This window comes from Lichenostomus cassidix, chromosome 1 (genome assembly GCF_008360975.1).
Source record: "Lichenostomus cassidix isolate B80296 chromosome 1, HeHo_3.0, whole genome shotgun sequence".
Lineage (NCBI taxonomy): Eukaryota > Metazoa > Chordata > Aves > Passeriformes > Meliphagidae > Lichenostomus > Lichenostomus cassidix.
This window is the reverse complement of record NC_139479.1, coordinates 13,647,162-13,653,161: the sequence shown is the minus strand read 5'-3', so window position 1 is coordinate 13,653,161 and position 6,000 is coordinate 13,647,162.

Here is a 6,000-nt window from a genome sequence, read left to right as displayed (position 1 = left end):
AACCTTACATTTAGAAAACAGAAATATTTATAATTAGATGTTACCTGACAACTTCTTAGAGGAATCGACTGTGAAAATGTCAAAGTCTTTCACAAAGTCCTATTAACTTTTTCTGTGATGTCTTTAATGAACTCAAAGATGGTCTGACAGCCAATATAATGAGATCATGTCCAGCTGAATTGATCAGTATTATCTTACTGTATTTTTTCCCCTTGGAAAACTCATCTCTCTTCCCTAAGCACATGCTGTTTCTTATTTACAATAGAAAATGGAGATGTTTGTGCAAAAGTTTCTGCTTAGGAGAAAACTTAAAAAAAATAATCATGGCTCTCATCCCCAGATGGCAATTCTTATTTCATCTTGAGAGTATCTCTGAATAGAAGGAAATTAATTTAATCTGTTCAAAGCACTCCACTGGTGTGGAATTTACCTGAACTGTTCATAGGAAACAGATAGAAGCAGAACAGATTTTATCTGATCTGAATTAAACTGCAGGGTGAGATGAACTACAGTTTAGAACTGGCTCTCTGCTGGTTCTGAATGCAGTCAACACAACCAGATCAAATACAGGCTTCTGGACTGTAGATGTCTGAGGTTAGAGGAGGTGAGCTTCACATGCAGAGTGCACAGGAGAGCCTGATGTGCAACAGCTGTTCTGCACTGACACCTTGGCCTGTTCAGACAGGCACCTTTATTTAATCTGCAAATCCCTTTGTGGAAGAGACCATTTTCTGACTTGGAATTTGTACTGCACTTGCAATCAAAAGAGTCACTTATGACAGGCATAATGGTAATACCTCATCTCATAATAAGAAATCTAAACTCATCAATAAAGTAATACCCCTTATAGAGCTCTGTTGGCATGTTTATAACTGAATTGTAGTTAGTATGAGTTATTGGCATGTATTTAAGCATTTTGTTTGTTCTCCTTGGTTTTATATTTTGAATGTTGTTCCATAAAATGCTGCCCTGAAAGTCAAATGACCAGGTAACAAAGAGTATTGGTCTAACCTTGTCTGCAATGCACCAGACAAATACTGACATTCAGGCTCCCTTGAAGTCAGCATTAATTTGTCTTTGACTTCAGTGGCAGCAGAATTTCATGTAAGAAGCCCTGAGTCCAATATATAATACAGATATGAGAATAAAAGCCAGACTATTATTTATCAGCATTTCTCCCAGAGTGCACATTGGTACATCATCACTCAAAAGTGAATTAGAAAAGGTAACTAAAATGAACAATATTATGAGAAACAATATTGTAAAATATGCATATAAAGTATGTATTACTGGTCTCTAGTTAAAGTCAAACATCTTTTCTGTTGTCTTTTTTTTTAACAATGTCTCTCTTTTGCTCGTCTGTTCCACTGCCTCTGTGCTATCTGGATGAATCCATTACTCTAATTTTAATCAATTTCCCATCCGTTCTTTTCTGTGCAGTGATTCCCTCCCTCCATAAAAACACTTTGATCAGCAAGATTATTTTTATCTTCATGTTATGAGAGGCTAGGATTACAAATTATCACCCCATGTATATTTTTCTCTAAGAGTTTTACAAAGTATAAAAGAAATTCTTTTGCCCTGATCAGGTTGTTTTAGGTTTGCTGTAATATTTACATTATTTCAACTGTAGCTGCTAATGTTGATCAAAAGAAAGGAGAATAGTGTCCATTGGATACAGACTGCAGTGATGAAAAAGAGGGGATTTACCTGTTCAGTGTGTTTTTTGATATTGAGGGGTAACCTCTTCCCAAATTCACCTGCATTACATGGGTAATTATAATCAATAGACAAGATGTTGTGACTTGAATGGATTGGGGAAACCTATGCATTACTGGCTTTGTGACAGTAATTATCAAGAAACAGAAACAAAACAGAAGGAGAACAGGAAAGAAAACCAACCAACCAACCAAAACCACCTCCATGTAATAGAAAAATGATTCTGCTGTACCGCTGGTGGAAACAAGGGCTATCCTTAAGCCCCAACCATGTCACACACAGCCACTCCCAGCACTGCTTTTCTGACCTCACCTGGGCTTGCCATCACTCTGCTTTGCATGCAGGGAAATGAGGCATCAGGATACAAATTTTTTTGTTATGTTCTTTTTCATTGTGAACCACAGGTCCTGTCCTGTACATGGGCCTGTAAGTCACCACTTGGGAGGGGTTAAGGTATTCTAACAATCTGATGCAGCCATCAGACGTAACTTCTACAGCTTAGGTCATAAAGGAAGACTAGTGCTGGCAGGCCCCACTGATGCCTGAGGAGGTGCATCCAGACAATGTGATAGGCATGAGAGAAGGTGGAAAAGCCAAGCAAGTCCTTTGGTTGCTATCCAAAATCATGACCACCTGATGTGGCACTGTGAATCACCTGATGAGCTGCCCATGGGGATCAGATGATAACTGGGGACAAAGAGTGAATAGGGGAGGTCATCTCATTGGAGTAATTCAAAGGTTCCTCAGAGGCTATTTTCAAACACTAAAAGGGACTTATAGGATGTAATTGTTCTGAGAGATGACATAGATCTTCAAGAAAAGCTTGGTCAAATTTTACTGCATCGTGTGGGGAGTTCACAGGCAAGACTGTGGTTGGGGTGGAAAAGCAGTTCATCTAGCCTTTCCTTGTACTTGCTTTGGGGATGAGGAAATACTCATTGGGTTTCTGGGGAACTCTGTTGAATGGTCAAACATCTATAGAGAAACACAGAAAGAAACTGTCAGGTCAGTGGCATTTTGGTGGTTAGGAAAAAACCCAAACCTCCCATTATGTGCAGGTTAGAGGTATGACCTGGGCTAAGCTTAGAGGATGCTGCTGGGGAGGCAAAGGTAAGGAAGGGTCTGTCAGTTGTTTCAGTGACTACTTATCAGTGTTATCAAAATAAAAAATTTGTCAGATTCTGTCAAGATTGAAACCTGATTAGTGAGTGTGCTAACACAAGTAAAGTGTCCCTGAAGAAGGTGTGCAAGATGACCAGGATCCTGGGGTGACTGGACTTGAGGTCTCACCTCCATGGTAAATAACCTCTGCCCAAAGGAAACAGACTGCAGTCCATTTGGACCAAAGGAAATCCCAAGGGTTCAAACGCAGCACTCTGGCTGAAATCCAGCACAGGGTTCTCAAAAAGCAGAGAGTATAATAGCTGCTATAATTTATGGTAGCACTTATTTAAGTAATTAACTCTTATCTGAGTTTTCTAACTTCCTGAAATTGTTCTCTTGTTCTGTGAGAAATCTTACATCCTATGATATAATTTGACTCTCCAGGGTCTTTCTTTGCAGAATTTAAAAAAAAAGAAAGGAGTCTTTATTCATCTTGTAATCCACCTGAGTAAGTTTCCTGTTGAACTCAATACGCTTGTTTTTAAAGTTAGAGATTTTTCTCAAAAATTCCATTAAGATGTAGCCTCCACACTGCCTAAATTTAATTTGGAAAGGACAGTTTGCTATAGTTTTTTTTTAAGCCTCTAGAGCTATGTCCCAGCAAGCCTACATATTAGATTGAAAGCATCCAAGAGAGGGGAGAGAAATTATATTTGTTTTAGTAAACAGTAACATGCTCAGGCACAAAAGTAGAAAAAAGAATTAAAGAAGTAAATTCATTACAATAATCAGTTCTAGTTTTCTTAGCTGTATTATACAGTTGTTCACCTCTAGAAAACATTAATTTCATCTTATAGAATAAGAGAATGCTGTTTTGCAAAGTGGTGAATTTCATGTTTGGTCATAATTGTGATACCAGATTGTTACCTTGAATAATTTCTAAAACAAGCACTAACTTACAAGACCATTTCTTGTCCCACTCCACCAATATTTTTCTAAAATGAAGTATTATCTTCCCTCTTCTACTCCTCAAAATTTACTATGACTTCTGTCAATTATAAGCAAATACTTAGGGACTAGAGCCGTGTTTAAAAAGAGAAAATTCCTAGGGAAAAACTTACCCAGTAAGATTCACAAACAGTGAAGACGATGGAAGCACTTTCAGGGGTTTGCATCAAGTTCTATCCCTCTTTTGTTTGCAGCCCCTGCTTTTCCCATTTTGGTACTATCATCTTCTAACAGACACTTCAGCAGGAGGTTACATGTTTGCACATGTTATTCTGCTTACAAAATTGTATTGCACTAAAGTTTAACAATACTTTGAATATACAGAACCAGGCATGGAAAGGAAAGAGAACCCATGTGTATGTGTGTATTTTGAAGAGATGTTTAATTTTGAGGTTTCAATTAGCATTGTGAGATGGCCACATTATTCCTGAGTGATAAAGCTGTGAGATGCACAAGTATTCCTAAACAAGATTGAATACAACCTTTGTGAACTCCTGTCTTAAATGTGTCATAACTTTAGAAACTTTTTCAGCCATTGAAGGAAAAAAAGTCTGCTGTTTTTAAGCAACTCTAGTGAACCCTAGGCTGGACTCAAAAGGATGTGAAGTTAATGAATTCTGAACAGGTCGTAAACATGAGGAAAAGAATCTTTGTCTTAAAGGATATTTCTTAGCTGTCTATGAGAAGAAGTTGGGTTTAACTTTCATCCCCAAGGTGAATTTTGGATTGTGACAGTTGTAAGTGAAGTATTTTCAGAACAGTGAACAGAGGTGGATGTAGTCAGAGAGGATGAACTGGGAACTTGTGGTTAAAAATGCTATTACAATCTGCTTGTAAAAACCTTGAGACTTGAAACACTTGGTATTTCAGCCTGCTGTGGTCCTGTATGCAGAAGAGGTTATGCAGGCTAAAATACACATCTAGTGCAGGTTATTGCAGACTGCATAAGGCCTTTGTCCCAACTATTTTCCGGTGCAAGACTGTTCCCATCAGCTGGTGTCTTTTATCTAATCTGTCCAATCCATCTGTAGAGGGTATGGTCTCTGGCCTTGATTCTCAGCACAAAGCTTTTCAAACACCAGTGCCTCAACCTTGTTTTCCCCACTTTTGCAGTTTCTATGAGTTTCAAAATATGCACGTAATCTCACACTGAATAAACTCTTTCCAAATAGTCTGTGCTAATCTTAACAACGTGATGTCATCCAAACTCCACAGCATTTGTGAAACATGTTTTAATATTCCAGATCTTTTGATCTTGTCTCATAAATCAATCCCTTCATCTCTTTAATTATTTTAATTGCTCTTTTTTAAATTCCCTTCAGTGTAATTTTCTAACAGGAAGATTCCCAAAAATATCCCAGGCATGACCTAGCTAAGTAGTATGCACAGAGTAGTCATGCCAAAAAGTGGAAGAGTATTCTGTTAGCTCCATCCTCAGCAATGGGATCCTTCACACAGAGGCCTAACTTCTGTGGACTTTATGATGCTCTTCTGTAAAACCATAGGTAATTTACTGTTTGCTTTCACTCCTGCATGTTGATATTGCAGGTTTCTTCCTCTTATTGGATGGTTTCCTACAGCTCTACCAAAATTTCCAAGATGAACCTCTTCTTTTCCATCCTTTATTGAATTTGTCCATGTTCGTGTTTCACCAATTTTCCCAGTTCCACCTAACCCAGTGAGTGGCTGCAAAAGCCATTTATGGCTAATAACTGTCCTTTAAATCAAAGTTTAAGAAAGAAAGACTTCACACTGTTCTTCATAATAATTCATTAGCCTTTTCAGCTCTTCAGCCTACTGCTAAACCATAAAATTCTAATCCATATAAAAAAGGACACAGTGAAACCACTGTTCTTTTTTCTGCAGCAAATTTAATTTAAAAGATGAGGTTTCGACTTTCTTCAAGTGCCAGTCTGGAGTGGTTGGCCTTAACGTGCAAAACTAATGCCAGGAAAAGATTAGCATGACATATTTATGTTCCCTTTTTTTTTTCTTCCCTGTAAACCCATCAAAGCTGTTCAAGTGTATGTAAGGGCATAATTTAGCAAGGCACTCAGCACGTATGAACAAATATATTTGAAGGTACTTAGGTGGCAGCATTGCTATTACCTTCTCCCAATTATTCCACAATGGAAAGATAATGCAATAGGTTGAACAGAACACAAGGCA